This window comes from Lemur catta, unplaced genomic scaffold (assembly GCF_020740605.2).
Source record: "Lemur catta isolate mLemCat1 unplaced genomic scaffold, mLemCat1.pri scaffold_65_ctg1, whole genome shotgun sequence".
Classification (NCBI taxonomy): domain Eukaryota; kingdom Metazoa; phylum Chordata; class Mammalia; order Primates; family Lemuridae; genus Lemur; species Lemur catta.
Window position 1 is genome coordinate 901,024 of NW_025423864.1, and position 19,498 is coordinate 920,521.

Below are 19,498 nucleotides of genomic sequence, written 5' to 3' on the forward strand. Positions count from 1 at the left end.
TGAGACCAGCAAGAGTGAGACCCCGTCTCTACTAAAAATAGAAAGAAATTATCTGGCCAACTAAAATATATATAGAAAAAAAATTATCCGGGCATGGTGGCACATGCCTGTAGTCCCAGCTACTCGGGAGGCTGAGGCAGGAGGATCGCTTGAGCCCAGGAGTCTGAGGTTGCTGTGAGCGAGGCTGACGCCACGGCACTCACTCTAGCCCAGGCAACAAAGTGAGACTCTGTCTCAAAAAAAAAAAAAAAAAAATCTCCGGCTTCACCTGGGCACCTGTGCTGGTTTTTCTTATTACCAGAAGGTGTATGTTTCACAAGCCTTTTAACCATCCCTTCAGGGTCTGGGCCGATCTGCGCTGCCGTGTACCTGAGCCCTCTCCGCTCGTCTCCTCGGGCAGCTCCTGCAGGCTCAGCTTCCACTCCAAGGGCACGTCGCAGGGTGTCACCGTGACCGACAGCGGGGTGTTGTCTTCTTCAACCACAAAGAAATACCTGTGGGAAAGCGAACTCCATTCAGACCACGGTAATTCTTTCTAACATTTACAATCCAGAGTTAGTGGAAAAATCATTTGGTTTTCATTTTCATAAAATTTCATTTTATTTCCATTTCATAGACACTGAAACTTCCTGCTTGGCACAAAACGTGATACGTACGGCACTAACTGTGCAAGTCCGGCAGCTCAGGGCTCCGCAGCCAGACTTCTCACCAGCAAACACAGCGTGAAATAAGCAAAAAACACTGAACCAAAAGCATTTTGACTTAAAAATCAACCCTCACCAGTGTCTGGCTGTTACTTAACATAGGCCCTGCCATTGCAAAGTAAGCCACTATCAAGGAAATTTCCAGGTTTATTGCTGTGTTTTCCATAATTTTGGTGATAAATTTGCACGTTACACTGAGGCTGCTCTGACATAGTCCCAACTATTTCGAAACACCATCTTCACAGCAACCTAGTTCTGAAACGTACGTTGATCTCTGGCAAAACAACATTGTATTCACATTTTTACATTAGTGACTTTTATTCACAGCTTTGCTATTCCGTATCTTTTTCAATAGCAATATCTAATCACCATCTGAGAAATATTTTTAAAAAGTAAAGACCACTGTGTCAGTCAGTGGAAAGATACATTTGTCTGTCACTTCTCTATCACCAGGATTTTCTGTTGAATTAATAAGTTGATGATTTTTTAAAATTTAAAAAATTCAAAATATTCTGCTCTATGCTTTCTCCTCGGACTTTGTGATCTCTCAAAAGACTTTTTAAAATGCATGAAATATTGCTTATCTATAAAAATATTAAGACTGTATATTCTTACTCCAAGTGACTTAGATAATTTCACTTAATTGTATTTCAAAGCCTATAATCTTGCAAATGAGGAAATGGTGATTTTAGTTCTAGCAAGCCCGGAGTTGCTCACTGATTCCATGGTAAAGAAAAGGGGGTTTTGCCTCCTATAGATTGAACCTCCTGGGCACCTCTTCTCTCTCTGCTCTCTCTGTATCTGAGACCACCACGCTCTCCAAACTGACCACCACAGCCATCCACGCCTGCAGTCTCCCCTGCTGGCAGCCTCTCGCCTTCCCAAACTCCAACTCCTGGCATGCACCATGGGCCTGTGCTTGGAGCATCCCTCATTCACCTGTGCTCTCTTCCTGGGTGAACTCACCAGGCTCGTGGCTTTAACCTCTGGTACGTTAATCACCCCCAAATTTAAAACCTCAGCCTGAACTCTTGCCTAAAAATTCCAGTTACAACTATCTTCTTGCCATCTTCACTTAGATGTTAAGGCAATTTCACACTGAAGATATCTAACCCAAATTTCAGATTATTTCCCCCAAATTGGCTTCTCTTGCAGTCTGTCCCTTCTCAGCAAATGACCATGCCACCCTTGCAGTCATGTAGGACAAACAGGGTCACTGTCAACTTTCTCTTCTGCTAACACACTATGAATGAGCAGACACCTTTGGCTGCACTTTGAAAATATACCCAGAATCTGGCTCTTTGTCCTGCTCCACCTGGTACCACCTGATATGAGCCACCACCTCTTGCCTGGGCACTGCAGCAGCCTCCTGACTGAGCTTCCTGCTTCCACCTGGACCCCTCAGTTTATTCCCCCCTCCAGGCAGGCGGAGGGGTCCCAGTGAACCTAAGGCAAACACACCACACCCCCTTGCTCAAAACCCTCCAAGAGCTTCCTGTTTCCTGCGGGATAAGAACTTGCAATGTCTTACAAGCAAATATCTAAACCCTTCTCCTCCCCCCTCCACTCAGCCCCTTGCTCGCTTTGGAACACGCAGACTCCTGCCCCCGCCTCTCACCTGAGATCCTCCTCCTCCAGGTAGGGACCCTGCCCGCTCATCCCCTCCCCAGCTCTCTCCTCCAGCTCCACCCTGTACAGAACCACCCTGACCCCTGGTGTAAAGTATGGTACACTTCCAGCCCACAAAGCTCCCTTTCACTCCATTTTTCGTCAAACCACTTACCACTACCTGACATGCTATATATTACTTTTTTTTTTTTCCATCTTCCCCAACTAGAATGACAGCTATAAGAGAGCAGGGCAATCCCAATACACATCTGTTGAATGAATTAATGAACAGCTGTTTCCTACACATCTACTTTCACTATCTCTAAATGATTCTTCACACTGCAGCTAGAGTAATCTCCTAAAAAAAAAAATGTAATTTTTAAGACAACTTTTAGAACCGAAACTTACTTAACTTTTCGGGGAGTGGAAAACTAAAGGAGATAAACGATTTGAGTGATATGATTATATAATATGGAATGCTGTGTTTAAAGAACACTGCAAAACAAGCAGTACACATGTACATTTGGGAAATGAAAGTAACTTCCAAAGAAAAATTTTGATTTGATCTGACATACTCAAAAATTTCAAGGGACAAAATAATATGAAAAGCAAAATGTACTCAGTGAGAACTCAGTTAACAGTAAAGGTTAACTTGAAGTGCTAGGACTGCTTTGTGTTCCCTTTCCTGTTTGCGCAGACTTGAGTCTTAGCAAGGACTAGGACAGCAAGTTCCTTCTACGTGATCATCCTTTCATTTTGTGCCTCCCTCTCATGAATGTCCTTTAAAGACTCATGACAAGTCAGCTCCTGGTCCATTGCATTCATTCACATAAATGATTTCACCCGGGCAGTGCTGAAGTGATACCTAAACAGTAGTTCACTTCAGTCAAAATAGGAAAACTCACCTCCGAGCATCGTCCAGACTGACCAGACGGTGATATCCTTGGGCCAGAAGTGGAAGGGATTCCAAGCGTCACCTTCCCTTACTCTTGATCAAAATAGAAAGATGACCCGATGGTGGGGGATACCTCAATCTTTGGAGAATGGCTTATTGACTGTGTGAGACAGTTTAGTCCTTTGGAATGCCAATGTGCCCCAGGTTAAAAGGAGAAATTGGGTTTGAAATATAATTATCCAAAGAGCAACCATGTGTTCTGCAAGTGTAGAGAGGGGTTTGAGCACTGCAAAATAAGTAACTTTATTTAATTAGTTTGTAAGACATATTTTATTTATATGAGGTAAATAATTTATATGAGTTCAAATTCTAAATAATTTTTAGAGTTCAAAATATTCAGAAACATATGCGAGCCCAATTTGTTGATGTTGGCATAAAGGTAAATGAACAATGCCAGCTTTTTATCACTGGTTTGATTCCCTCGGGATCTGATCAGATTTGTCAAAGAAATATCATCCATATAAAACTTAATGCAAACCCTTGAAGAATCATCTATTCAATTAATTTCATCTTAGTCCTACAGGGGCCTTCTTAGAAATTTCCTACTATCCTGAAAATAAGAAAATAATCATTCTAAAATGCAAGAAATGCAAGGATTGCCCCCTCTTCCCAAAAGGAGATCACAATCAGCAAGAACCAAACAGCTCCATTTAATGAATAGAAGTTGCATTGCCATTTTTTTTTTTACTTAGAGAAAATAAGTAATGCCATTCATAGGTTGATTTGCAAATTCCCTAAACTAAGTCTAAAAGGTTACTTTCTTTTTTGGAGGCATCCTTTATGAGATTTTTGATAAAGAAAGCACTGCAGGGAGAATACCTTTTAAGCGTATCTCTAAAGAGATAACTGCTGATTTCAGCCCCGTCTGGAATGACTGACGAATCATGGAAAAACGCCTTGTCCCGGATCTGCATCTGGAACAGCTCCTCGTCTCGCGTGGGCAACTTCTGGGTCCCGCAGCCGACGGGCAGGAGGAGCCACAGCAGACAGCAGCGGAGCAGCGCCATCCTGGGCAGCAGAAGCGATCGCTTGGGTTAGTTCTGCAAGCAAAACTCACTAAAGCGTTCACATTATGTGAGCTTTGATGGAAACTTAGGGACGTATCACATATTTTGAATACATGCACATGATCTTGAAGGCAACTCTCCTATTCTTTTTCTTCAAACTGTTTTACGAAGTTGAGAATGAATTCGCCAGAATTTCAGACATTACAGAGATGCTGAAATGAAAGGATTCTTGGTGCCTTAACTTCCCTGGGTATTCAGAGAAAACCCTCACTTCACTGAGGCGGAAGCCTATACGGACAGTAATGGATAATGTTACATCGATGTGTCAAAGCTTACGCTGAAATGGTCACTTAGGGCGAGTTCTCTTGGCTGTTATAAAAGCCCTGGCAGTGGCTGGCCGGCACCACTGCTCAGCAGTCACCTGACACCTGAGCCACTGCCTTCAGCGTGAGTCACAGAGACCCCCTGAGAGCCACAAAATTATCCCTGTACAGTCGTTTTTATTCTCCCTTAAAACTGGACTAAGAATTATACATGTATAGATTATGCTTATTCCAAGATCAAATTTCATGTATCAGAGATTTTTAGAGATTATAAAGTTCAGCTCCCTCACAGGTTAAGCAATTCATCCAAAATCACAAGGTGAGTTGCTTGCTGATGTCCGGATGTCACAGAGTCCCAGACTCTTCAACACAACACTGACATACACACACCTACAACACGAGAACGCGAGCTTGGCTCCCATTTGCAGATCAAGTCAGATCTTTGGAAAGTCATATATTTAGACCCTTTGTCTTAACCTCTAGCAGAGCATTTTCACTGAGCTGCATTTTGGCATTTGCCACTGACTTTCATCACAACCTTGTAAGTGATTACGGATGACCCTACTGCACATGGCCGTAGGGACGTCGTCAGAAGCTGGCTTCCACGTGTCTCAGTGCTAACAACACTGAGGTGCACAGGCGCTTGGCACGGCAGGTGCCAGGGAAAGGCTGTGCCTTCCGGATCATTCGGTACAAGTTCTCCTCACAGGAAGAGCCATGTAAGGAATTGTGTTCCCTTACCTTTTTCACTCTACCTACATCAGGGATTTCAAGCATTACAGAAATATAGTGTTTTCACATTTAAGTACCTTAAATAGTGGGAAAGCCAAATGCAAACATCTGTGATTATTCAAGATGAGGTGAATGCTTGTTTTATTTTTAAACAGACAGGATTACAGATACGAATAATTAAAAATCTCTACTTAAAACATCATTGGACTTTAATTTCATCTTTCTTTGAGTGTTATCAAAAATAGATCGGGACAACTAAAAATATGTTTGAAAGAAAAAAACTGTTTCTTTTTTATAATGAGGATGTGAGAAGTAGTTCTTGCACCATGAGCTTGCTCAGAAAGTACTTAACTTCTTTTTTCCGAATGTTTTGTCTGCCCCGTGTCCTGCAGCTTTCTACACAAAATACCTGCAGTGATTTAGCTGCCGGGCGCGAAGCACAATGCTCCTCTCCCTGCCTTCCTCCCGTTAGTCCTCACAGCGACCCTGTGAAGTGGGCACCGCCACTGTGTAAGAACAAACCTTCGCCATGCAGGCAGAGAGAGGACACAAATCCAGGTGGATCTGACCGAAGAGCCAAAACGTGCCTCCTTTTTAACATCTCTCAAGACAGCCCAACGATTTTTTACAGAGGTTTTTATTTGCCACTGTTATTTCTTAATTGTATTACAACGGAAAGAAAATTCAACTGAGAGCTAAGAAACTTGACGCGTAGTTTCAGCTCCTCACTAGATGTAGGATCTGTTCACTTACCCACCCCAGGCCCCAGTCTGTACGGGTGTGGATAGGTGATCTCTAACGAGAAACGATTCTGTGACTGAGTATCAGACTCTTCCCAACCAGCCGCAGTTTAGGAACCAGACCAGGCTGCCGAGGTTTCCTGAGATAATCTGTCCCTCAAACCCCAGATGACTGTCAAGGAGAAACCCACGGGGCGCTGGGGCTGTGAGTGGGAGCTCAGGCGAGTCACTAAGAGACCAAGGTCATGTCTACGAAAGACAACTGGAGGGACCAAAATCAAGGCCAAACAGGGACATGGTCTGCTGAACCCACAGGACCTCCAATCACTACCCCCAGCCCCGACTCCTGCTCCCCCTTTGCCTGGAGCTAAGAGAAATGGAAAATCTGAGTAGCATTCGATAGGCTGCCTGTGTTCAGAAATACTTACGATTCTAGCAAAATAAAACACATTCAGGTCACTTCTCTTTGTAGTACCATTCCTGATACTGGCCTCCTGAGAGCAGAAGAGGCCAGACAATGAAAAAAAGTCTCTTTAGACACAGGTAGGATGTGGCTTTGCATCCTTGTTGGGAACGCAGAGCAAACGTGCCGGGGGAGTATGCGAGTGTGTGGTGCCAGGCACCTCCGCCCGGAGCCACCACTCGAGGGCAGGTCACCTCCCCAGGCCCGTGCTTGCCCACAGAGCTGCAGCTGTGCCTGTGCCTGTGCCACTCAGCAGGACAGGCGGCCAGTGTCTCGGGCTGCCTGGGACACGCAGGCCAGCCCAGAGTCAGAGACATCGCTAGGCACGGTCCATCGGAATTTTTCCAGCATTCTCAGCTAATTATAAAAGATGAATTTTGATATAACAACAATATTAATAAAACTTTGCTGTGTACATGCTGCAAGCCAGGCACTCTTCTAAGTGTGTTACATATAGGTATGTATAATCTGACCTAACGCTGGCAACAACCCTGTGATGTGGGGGCTATATTTTTCTCATATTAAATATAATCAAACCAAGGCTTAAATACCGTATGATGTAAAAAATATAAACTATGTACTATGGGTGACTTAAAATATGGTAAATCTGATTATTCTATATTTCTCTACATCAGCTACTTAGCAATTTAATATTAGTAAACATCTCAAATTATAGGACTCTGCAGAGTAAGTGTTAGGAGATAATTCTCCAGGGGTCTCTGTGTTTGATTTTGCCTGTCTTGGGAGCAGAAGTGCTGGCTGCCTCTGTTCCACGTTATCTTTCCCAGGATGTTTGTAGAGTGAACAGCCTCGGAAGGCAGAGCCTCCAGGGCAGAGGGCAGGCCTGACTGCTACCCATGAAAACCAGATCTGGGTTGCCTGAATTCAGAACTTCTCTCCTGCAGCAAACCCCCCTGCGTGGGCTGGTGCCCTCTGGCCTGTCTGCATCATCCTACGGGCGCTGGGCAGGGGGTGGGGGCTCAGGGAGCCAGTGCAGCGAATGATGGCGCTGCGCCCACCGCTACAGCTCCCAGTAGTAAGGCTCAGAGTCGCGTTCGTTCTTCCAGCATCCATGAAACTATGGCAGGCATTTACTAGCTTGCAAGTGGAATAAAATCTCAAACTCTTCACAGTTCTTGACACTAAGCTTTTCCTTTCATATTTTACTGGTTGGCCTACTTTATTGGCTCAGGTAGACATTTTCATTTAAACTACCACCAATAGAGAACAGACTCAATTTGATCTTTTGTTTCATCAAAAGATCGTATTTCCCCAACTAAAATTCTGTCAGGTCCCACTTTTTGTTTCTGAAACAGTTTTAACCATCTTAATTGCCACACCAATTATGGACAAAACAGGTATTTTTCAGAAAAGTGTTTAAAATTAGCATGGCCCCCAAATGCAAGAACTTATATTGTCACTTTATGGTTTTCAAGATGTTCTCTATTAATAATAACATTCAACTACTATTGGGGAAAAACTTGGATATTAGGAAGCATTAATCATCTGTTCAATTTGATGAGGTTACAGGCAGAATTTTTTTAACACGATGTATTTAAAATACGCAATGAATATAGTTGATCAAAAAACTACTGTGCAGATACATTGTGCATATTTTTACAACTTATATTCACTGATCAAAAATTGAACCTTTACATAAACATTGTTTATACCGTAGTTTTAAGATTTTATAGATTTTTTTCCCTTACCATGAAATATTCTCTCTCAGACATTTAGTTTAAGAATTACTCACTTTAAATAAACATCTGAAAATTCATTGTTAAACATAAGTCTTAGTTAAGTCAGTTTATAAGAACAGACTTCTCTCTAAGATTACAAAAGTGCCCTCTAATGGCATAACTTTTCCTCTCATTTCTTTTTGCTATTTCCAGGTATCCAGAGCATATTTAGATTTAATGTTCAGATTAAATAACACTAATCCAAATTTCACCTTCAGCACTACTTCTTTTTTCATGGCCATCTGGTGGGTAGTGCAGGAAATGTGTCTGTACAGCAAGAAATCTTACATCTTTGCAGTATTGAGGCTCTAGTTCAAACACTAGTAGCAAGTTGCTAGGGTAATTCCAAATATATTTACTATGCAGATCAATCAATTTGGTTGCACAATTATTCACAACCCAGAAAAACTAGGTGGTGTTATCCTATTACTGAGGAGATTAACTTTGTTTCGATTGAAATGTTCTGATGAATCAAGCACATGGACACTAAACTGAAACTCGGACATTGTTCATGTTGCCAAAAGCCTTCTTCATATTTATGCCCTCAGATCCTGCCAAAACTGAAATGAGAAAAGAAAAATGACCTAATGATTTGATACACCTCAATCTTTGCAAAATAGATTATTGTGACATGAGATAGTTTTATTCTTTGGAATGTCCATGTGTCCTAGATTAAATGGAAAAATTATTTCTGAAATATAATTAGAGATTATTAGTGTGTACAAAGGTAGAGATGGGTTTGGGTACTGCAAAGTAAATAAATATAATTAGTTTAGACAGTATATGTATATAGACATACATATTTTTTCGGTCAAAATATTTAGAAACACTATGAATCCAATTAGTTAATGCTGGAGTAAAGGTAAATGAGTAGTAGTCCCCAAAGAAGAGTCATTTCAGTATAAAAACAGAATGTGTGCTGCCCCTTCTCTGGTAAGCAGATAAACACTACAGCTTAAGACGCATATGTGGAGAACGGTTTTCTTTTCAATATTTGAGGACTTTGATGATGGGAGCTGCTTCTCCCCCTCAAATCCTTCGGTTTTAAAAGAAACGCCAGTGAATAGATATAAAGCATCTGCGTTGTTCTGCAAGGAGTAGGGAGTCGAGCAAATGATGGATAACTAAAAATGTACAAATAATTCCAAGACATAATGTTCAGCATCAGTTTCAACTTCTTATTCTATGGAGAAGCCTTTAGTGTAGCTAAATGGTCAAACTGACCTGGTGTAGCCTTTTCCCACAAACCTGTGGGAATGCTTGTGAATCGTAAAATCGCCAATGGTAAGCAAAACAAAAAATTAAAAGGAGCTTGAATAATTTGCCATTGTATCAATTAAATACCCAGGATGGCCACAAGAAGCACAGTGTATGTAAAAGACAATTAAACTTGCCCCAGGATACCTGCAGTGGTTGCCCCACTGTCATTTTGCAAAATTTATCTGCAATTACATACGATCAACTAGTCAATTTACCAATCTTGGTTAAACCACAGGTTCACTTAGAGAACATAAACATTTATTATTTGAAATCGTATAAATAATGATAATAAGTAAATAAGCCTGGTTAATTTTTTACTACTTAAAAATATATTAAATGGATTTAACCATGAATAACAACTGTCTTAAGAGTAAGGAAACATTTCAAACCACTAGAAAGCTTGTCTTTAATATTTATAGACTGCTGTTTAGTTATGCTAGCTCACCAGCGCAAGGGATTTGCAAATCTAGTAAATAAAAGGTTCCTTTGGGTTTTCATATAGCTGTGCAAGGCTCTCTGAATAGAAGGTATGACATACATGAAGCCATTATGACCCTTTCTTGGCACTGGAGGCTCCTCAGGACAGCAGCCAACAGTCCTGCCTACCTGTGACAACACGTCAAAGCACATTCCCTCATCCCTCCACCACCAGCCACCAAGGTCCCGTAAGTCACTTGCAGAAACATGAGCATATTTGTCAAAGCTCTTACAGACAGTACATATTACAAAACTTAAAATCAGATTCATCTGTATAAATACAACACAAAGTATACAATTTAAAAAAAGAACCCATAGTATCATTCAGATTCACTTAAAAACTATCCAATGTGCCTGATCATGTGTAGGCCACAAAACTGAAATAAATTCACGATGACCAAAAAGAAGGATGGGAATTCCGATTTACTTGAAGCAAATGCATCTGGAATAAATGAAATCCACTGTTTTATTACAGAGAGTGGAAAGTGCATGAGTATAATTTAGTGAGAATAATTTCAAGGAATGGTCTGCCACAGAGAATTCTGTTACTTTCTTTTCCTTTTTAAGTGCAAATATTTAGTCTTTAGAACTTCTATTTTAAACTCGAGGGCGTTTTGTTTTTGTTTGGATCTTCCATGCCACATCTGATAATAACTCTGAAGCATTTGATCTAACTGCAAAGAAAAAGAATGTAGTTTTGGTAGCAGGTGGGGTCCCCGTGTTTGCCGAAATTGAGAGTCCCTGAGCAGTGAGCAAGCAAGGGCTCTGTGCACTTTCGCCTTGGAATGCCCACCATTTGCTAGCTTGGACAAACAGAATCCCTCTAGGCAAAAATGCAGCAATAAAAAAAGCTGGATTCCCAAAAGTGGTTTTATTCTGTCGTCTTTTGCAAACAATGAAAATGTTGACTGAAGTTAGTTGGATGTTTTTAAAAATCCAAAAATTCTCTGATACAGTTAAAAAATTTGAGAGAAATATAGCATATCTGTAGTCTGATCTTTCCATATTTGAAAAGGGAGAAATAAAGTAGGGAGAAGTAAAGGCTCCTGGCCTGCCCTAAGGAGCGGTTTCCGGCTCGTGCTAGGTGAGCCCTCATTCTGCAGGTAACTGTGGAGAGCAGTGGAAAGATACCGACTTCCGCCCGGCCCAGCGAAGGAGAGCTCACTTGACGCACAGAACCCATGTGCTAACGCTCCCTAAACGCAGGCTGTCGGCACGTGATGGCATGACTGGGAAGGGTTTTCAAGTTCATTATGTCAATAACCTGCGGATTGGGGATTTCCACATGCATTTCAACTGCAATGACTCCAGCCTTCTCCAGCACTTCCCTAAATGGCTGCCAACTTTCATTCTGGAAGGAAATTAAATTAATATAAAAAATGTGAAATTAAAACATGCCAAGGAGTTAAACTTTCCATTCTGTCATCCACTCCCCCTGACCCTCCCGGTGCATAGTTCACGACAGGGCTGAGGTCAGGGGTCATCCTGTTTCAAAGGCTGGCCAAGCCTACAGAAGGAGATGGCTTGAAAGAGGATCAGACTTTCAAGTAAGTACCTTGGACTCCCACCACCACTCCTGCCAAAAGAACAATGAATAATAGCAATGGTCAAACAAATGCACCACAGATAGGAACAGTCTTTAATCCAGAAAGCCAGACCCACTATATTAAAGCAAGGAGTACATCTCCCAAAATGGACCTGATAGGTGATTAGAAGATATCAAAAACAATGTAGAAAATAACGCAAAGAAAAATGGGCACAAAATACTGCATACCTTCTTCCTACCAAAATGTCATGTGACAAGTGACGTAGCTGGGATAACTTCCACTGTCTTGGGAGAAACTGATGACTGCTGGAATAATGAAAGCTCCTCAGGGAACAGTAATATGCCTGGTTGCTTTCTTAGTTTGGCAACTAAGCCTTATTTCCTGTTGACCTGCCACAAAATGAAAATGACTTCCTGTGTAATGTTCCCCAAAGCGGTTTACAAACTGCACACCTCATTCTCTACCGAAATCTAGCTACGATGGAGCATAGCAGATGCCACAGCATTTAGCAACAGCACACGCCACCCAGGAAGGCGAGACATGAATTGCCATGGCCAACAAACAAATACTGAGTCCTCGCTGTATGTAACACCTATAAATTAGATTTTTATAGTCATGGTAGCCAAGAATTGTACGACTTCACAGATTCCTTAGGATACCAAGAGCTAAATATGGCCCAAAGAGCTAAAATCAAGAGAATAACAGTTTGCCGAGAAATGACTCCATACTTTAAACTGAAGTGGGTGATATGAGGGCTCAGAATAAATATCTTAGCAATTTATAATCTGCTTATAAAGACAAAATATATATCCAGGTAGCAGAATCCAATAATGTCAGTATATTCACTCATTCATTATTTTTTCCTTCAACGTCTGTGTAATGAGTCCCTGCTACACGCCAGGCACTCTTCTGGGGAGAGTGATGACCTCATGAGGGGGACATTCTAGTGGGAGTGAGAGACAACACATAAACAGATACGCAAATACGAAAACACTGGTAGACTGGTAGCTATGCAAAAATTAAAATAGGCTTGTGTGAAAGACCGTGTGTGATTTCTTGGAGGAAATGACATTTATGCTGAGATCTGAGTGACAACAGGAAGCCAGTGAAGCAAACGTACGGCAAAGAGCATTCTGGGGAGAGAAATGGCGGGTGCAAAGGCCCTGGGGTGGCACTAAGCTTGGGGTATTAACAAAAGGAAAGGGCATCAGAGAACAGAGTGGGAGAGAGGGAAAGGTAAAGTGCAGACCACACAGAGCCTTGCAACCATATTAAGGTGGCTGGATTATATTCTGAGTGTGATGGAAAGCCCTCGAATCCCAGCAGGGCCACGATACGATCCATGTTGTCCATGGTGTAGAAAATGGATTTCAGGGAAACTGCAGAAATAAAAAACAACCTCATCTCTGTAAAAGCAAAAAGATCAGATGATGGCTACTGCAGTTGTGCAAGGTAGAGATGGTGGTGGCTTGGAGTTTGCAGAGAAGATGGAAGAAAACGGAGAGCCCTGGGATGTGTTTTACAGATGGCGGCCCAGAGTATGCAGGTGAGCTGTCGGCAGAAAGCGAGGAAAAGAGAGGAATCAAAAATAACACACTGACTACAGGAACACACATACAATAAAGTGATAAAACATAATGGAAGAAATCAGAGAGAAATAAAATTTGTCAAGCAGAATTTCCAGGTGGCATCAAATAAATTACGAATAGTGGGACATTTTAGATGCCTTTTTAAAAACTAGTTATTATACTTAACAAGGTGTTGGAGCAGAGGAGCAAAGAGGAAGGTGGTCTCTCCATGTGATGAGAAACACAGAGGAGGAAGGCCAAGGTGGAAAGTAGTAAGATGTGTCGGTTAGAAAAATAAAAGTACTGATTCCCATTGTCACGGTCGGACATGGGGTTTGCCAGACGCAGGGAGGGCTGGTGGGACACACTGGAAAAAGGCAGTAAGTGCATCCCTGCCCCCCAAACCTGCTTCCTCAAACTTACATTTCAAATGCAAGAATGCACAGTATTAGAGGCCAACTAATTTGTCAAGAGTACCTGGAGGAGGAATAAGTTCAAAGCCCTATTTTAGTTCTGGAAAGTGGTAGTTTATAGCAAGTAAGAAGGAAACAGCATAAGAGAGACATACAGAAGTTATGAAGAAAATTTGACAAGAAAGTATTACTATTTGGCATACATGACTGGACATATTCATAAGCTGTGTCCAAATAAGATGATTAAAACCCATGAGCCTTCCGACAAACACACACCTGCCAAAGTCATATAACTTAGGCTTCCAGGCACGTTTTTGGGAAGCAACAGCATCAGTGGAGCAATCCTAAAGTCAACGGAATAATCGGGACTGCAGGGGGCTGCCCAGGCCTGGGCCACGAAGATGCAGATGGTGAGTTCACAGAGTGGACCAGACCGGCGAGAAACGCGGGCTGGAGGAGAAAAGAAGTGACGGGCAGCATCCTTAGGATGGAAGCCACGCTGGGAAGTATCACACCCTAGAGGAGAAAAATCAACAATCTCTTCATACATTTTATAGTACACACGTTAAGCGCTCGTTAAATACGGATGAACTAATGGACCAAACTGAATAATCACTCTATCTTCTGACCTGAGATCATTACTAATTTTGTGTGTTAGTGACAGCAAGGATGAAACTGAAAACCAAAAACAGAATACTATAGCAGGAAAAAAATTTTCTAAAACACTACCCAACTTTTCACTCGTCCATCAGCAACAACCTTGAATTTTTACACACTTTCCATCTATCTATCTATCTATCTCGAATCATACGTACTGCCTTCTCAAAGGATCTTAAAAATTCAAAAGGTCTTTCTAGGTCTAGTTACCACATTAACAAAACAAGGTACTTAAATGATTCAAGCTCAAAGATATTCCTGTTCTCAAGACAAATCTGGTTTTAAAAACGGCTTTGGTGGTTCTGCCAGCTCTGTCTGCTAAACATCTGGGCTGCACCCTCCCTAAAGTCTGGATCAAAGAAATGTTTTATAACCTAGTTTCTAGTGACGTAATAAGCAGCGATACCACCAAGGAGGCAGTGACAACAGAAACTTTTCAAAGAGTCAGCATGGCGGGATGGGAGAGCTCCCAGCTGACACGGCAACTGCTGCCAGCACTGCCCGAGCCACTGCGGACAGGCCAGCAAACAACACGTGTGCCGATCGTGAGCTTGCAGAGCCTGTGCTCGTGGGTTAGAGACATGATGCACAAGCAAACAAGGAAATGCAATTAATATGCTGATTCCAGAGAGCAGTGAGCACTGTAAGGAAAACAACACTGGCTGAGAGGCCGGAAGGGAATTACGGAGACAGGGTGGGTGGGGGGAGAAGGAGCCCTTCTGGGCAGAGTGGTCAAAGACGGCCTCTCCGAGGAAGCAACATTTCAGCAGAGACTCAGATGAAAAGTGAGCCACCCAGAGCCAGTGGGGATGTTTCACAGTTGAGGACACTGAGGAAAGAGAGAGGGGAAGGGCAAGGTCCTCCCAGGCTTCACACCTGGGAAGCTGCCTCACCTGTGGGTTAACTGCCACCATCAGCCGTCAAGAGGGACACACTGCCAAGCTGCAGGGATGAGGACACAGGCACTGGCTCACTGTGGCCTGCCAGTGGCATTCCGTGAGGGACAACTGGCCAGTGCTAAGCTCAGGGAGGACGGCAGAGGCTTGGAGGCCCATTGTCAGATGAGAGACGTATCAGAGATCTGGCCCAGCATGGCTTTCGAGGGAAGGAGACTGAGCTCAGCAAGGCACAGACCCCGAAGGAAGGAGTTTGAAAAGCAGGAGGTGTCCTGGCAGAGGAAGGATGCTTCCTGACTGTCCAGAGTGACAAACAAAAAAAAAGAGTGCTATAAAATCTCCGGGGAGAGTCTTAACAGGATTGTGGCAGGGGGGTGTTTACTTAGACGATATGTTATCTGAGCTCTCCCTGTACACTGTCAGGAAGTCAACTGGTGTTTATCAAGTGCCTATTGCCAGTCCCCTGGAAGCCCCGGAGGCCGATAACGTGGAATCAGAGTCCTCTGGTGAAACTTGAGACTTTGTTTCTTATGGTACTTTATCTTATTTGAATTATATTTTTTTTAAATATATTTTTTCTCGTCCCTACAGAAAAGATCTCCATGAGGCTTACATGACATAAGTTTAGGAGCAGAAATTACCCTTCACCTATCTTTAGATCACCTGCGCAGCTGTTTTTAGTCTCCTAGCATAAAGTAGGTGCCAGATAAATAGTTGCTGAATTATACTGCTTTCAAGAAGCTACTAGCAGAGAGCAAAGCAGTCTGACATACGGTATAAGGAAGCCTCTTTTCCGTCCTTAAGAATACGAAAATGTCCTGGTAAGGATAAATACAGTGCATTACTCAGGAGGGCCTCTTTCCTCTGAAAACGTGTAAATTTTGACCTGGCTGGGATACATTCTGATCTGAGAGCAGGCATGGTATAGAATAGTGCTTCTCAACCCTTAATGTGCACACGAATTACCCAGTTTTCCCATCAAAATGCAGGTTCTTGTTCAATGGGTCTGGGGGGCGGGGTCTTGAAAATGGTCCCTTTCTGACAAGCGCTTGGGAGATGCGGACCCGACAGTTCATGGACTGCACTTTGAGTAGCCGGGTTATACGGCTTTGTCGCTTCCAACCCTAGTATTCTCATGTATTTTTATTTTCAAACTCCCCAAATACTAAGACCTATCACCTGATAGTGGCAGCACTATGATATTCACCTCCAGCACTTTGGTTGTTCAAACATTCTGATCTCTAATTTTCATTCATTACCAAGGTTTAATATTTAATATTTTAGACATCTATTTAGGGAGAGGAGTGGATGAAATAGAGACTGTCCATATCCTTTCTTCCTTTTTTTAAGAGAACTATTATTATGGCCACGTTATTTCACAGTGATCTCTTTTCTCTACCTTATTTACATAAAAGAGAAGTCCATTCTCTCTGAGTAGTTCGTGTTTCTCTTAAAGCCCAGTAACGGACCAGTGGACCACTCGTGTACTTAGCGGAGTTTGGAAAAACACTAATACATAAAATGTTATCAAGAAGAAACCACTCATTACTACCACAGAATAACAAATACCACAGATTAAAAAAGTGATGCTTCATTCCATGGGCCTAATCCCATATTTTCCCAAATAGCTGATGGTTCTCAAGCTTCACCTTCTCCAAGCAGTTTTTTTGATGTGTCAGCACTAAAGCCTGTCTATCACCACAGAGAATTTGTGGTGGCCTCCAGTGCCAAAGCACATGACGTAACCAAAGTAGTAATTTAAAAATAACTATAATGAAGGTAATATGATCCACAGATAGATGAGTGAGTAGATATACCAGGGATCTTAAATAGTTAAAATAGTTAAACCCTTTCCATGCCCTAGAAATATTCTTATTTCTAGAAAAAAAAAGAAGAAAAAAGAAGGTACACAAGTATGTAGTTGTTATGCTTTAGCAAAAAGAAATAATTTAAAATTCAAATATGTATTTATTCTACCAGCCCTCTTATCTAAGCACCACCACCCCCCCCAAAAAAAAACAAACCAAGACACATCTTTGGAAAGATTAGATAATATTCTCCAAGGACACTGGTTCCTAACAATCTAGTAATTTGGAGAACCCAGCAGAAAGCATAGTTAACACATCACTTCCCTTTTTATTCCCTCTCATTCTCTCCTAGCTCATGTGTCTCAGGGTCTCAGGTGAGCTCTTCCCACATCTTAGTTTCCTGTCAATTCACGATCGAACGTTCTTGCCAACACCTGAATTTAATTTTTGGTCTGCTCTTCACTCTTCCATCCTCCACTATCATGCAATTTTTATTTTTTCATTCATTCATTCATTCAATCATTCATTCAAATTTTGGTACAGTTAAAAGGCTGCCAAAGCAAAACAAAAAAAGATCACTTAGAGTAAAAAGATCTGAGTTGAAGAAGTCCTAACCAAACCATTATCACATTATCTGCTTTTGTACTTTGAGTGAGTCTTTTAATCTCTTTCAATCTCAATTACCTCATCTACAAAATGGAGACAATTATTCCCAGGATTGTTATAAGATTAAATGAAATAATGATGTGAGTACTCTTTTAAAACTAAAAAGGTTCTATTTATCTTTAAATGGTGTAGGCCAGTTTCTCAAACTGGTTGCAAAATTTTATTCAACAGCAAAAGACATGTTTCGACTTGCTCTTCAAATGGAGATAGAAGGAGTTCCAGCATCAGATTATTCTATCTTTATTCACCTAACCTCTAAGGTAAGAGGTTAGGACCCTATTCAAGTAGAGACTGACTAGAAAGAAGAACAAAGGAAAGGCCACAGTGTTGGATTTTTAAAAACAATCACATCAACAACAGTAAACTCTTAATATTTTTTAGCTTTGCTACACTGTATCTGAGGACATCAATGTTGTTTAATAAACAAAACTAGATTAGAACTGGTTCAAAGGTGAGCCTGCTCAGGCTCCTCAGGTGCTAGATCTAGCCAAGGATTTCAGAGGCACGTGTTGAGATTAACGCACGGAGGATCAACATCAGTTCCTGGGTTGTTCTGCATTATTATCTCTGGCTTAAGAGATGATTAAAGAAAAGGACACTTTCAAAAGGCAGATGCTGAACACAGACCCCACAGTCATTTCTAATAATGCGTTTATAGCAAATTATGATGAAATGATACAAGCATATAAACCTACAGCAATTACAGAGATGACAAACCACAAATACTGACCTGGTGTGGGAATTCAGACCCACAATTATGTCATCCTTCTCCCCGCAAGGAAGTAAGATATACAGTTAGGTGTGGTTTGTTTTGTTTTTTTTTTAAAGGAAGCGCTAACGAAAAAGCTGCAGCTTGGGGTCCACAATGTTCCGTGGTCATTACACAAAATAGAGGCTGCTGCCAAGAGAAAAAGAGGTTTCAAAACTGCCTGGTTGTTGTCACTGCTTTGTAAATGTGTGAATGAACTTTAAATGTACAGATTTTCTTTTTAAATTACAGATTGAATTTGGTGGCTGGAGTATTAATATGGGTGTATAAATACTTTTACGGTCTGAACTTATTTTTTCTTATATTTCAAAGGGCTTTAAGCTTTTAGAATAGAATATATCCTCATATATATGTCTATGATAGTTCTCATTATTTCACTGAAACATACAGTTTCATTCAATATTTTGAAATAATCCATTTTAAAAATCTTAGGCTGATCTAATTTCACCTCTTACCTCTCAAGAATGCCACATAATTAATGGAATAATGTAATAACTGTATAGGTGAATTACCACTAATTATTACTAATTTTCAAAAGGGATTCTGTAACTTATTGATTTTTCAGTGATACAGCTGCCATACGTAATTGGAGTATGTTTAAATATCATGGGTTATGGGTCTCTAATAAACTTATAACTTACTTTTTTAATCCCCAATTTTCTTATTAGGCTCTACTTACTGAAGAAAATGTTTTTATTTTTTCTTTTATCAAATAACTTGTCTCCAAGGTATGGCAAAGGCTCTATTACATGTGTATGCAGAAAGAGAGAGAGCTCAGACTCAACACATAGCACATCCTAGAACATTTTAACACCCAGATTTGAATGGCTCGTCAGTCGGACTAATCAAGAAGGCTAAAGAAAGGAAAAGGGATTTGATTTCAAGAGATAGTCTCACAGCTATAAGTAGGCTTAAGAAAGCAAACTGATAATCGAGCTTGCCTTTTACGATTGGAGCAGAATTTGTGCGAATGGTGGCTGGGGGTGTGGGAAGGCCAGGGGAGGTTTACGTCAGAACCTACACACATTCTGAGATGGAAACTCTATTATACTTTCCATGATTTCCCTATTAAAAAAGACTAACCTTCTGGAAGGACAGATGTTAGGCGTTATTTATCTGTTTATCACTGGTAGCCCTTAGCGCCATTTGGAACTAGAGTGTTTTTA

The 19,498-nt window shown here is 41.4% G+C and overlaps 1 pseudogene; it reads right to left on the reverse strand.

Annotated features, from left to right (window-relative positions):
* Positions 1 to 246: 246 nt before the first annotated feature.
* Positions 247 to 19,498, reverse strand: part of LOC123629950 — a 91,809-nt pseudogene continuing 72,557 nt past the window's right edge.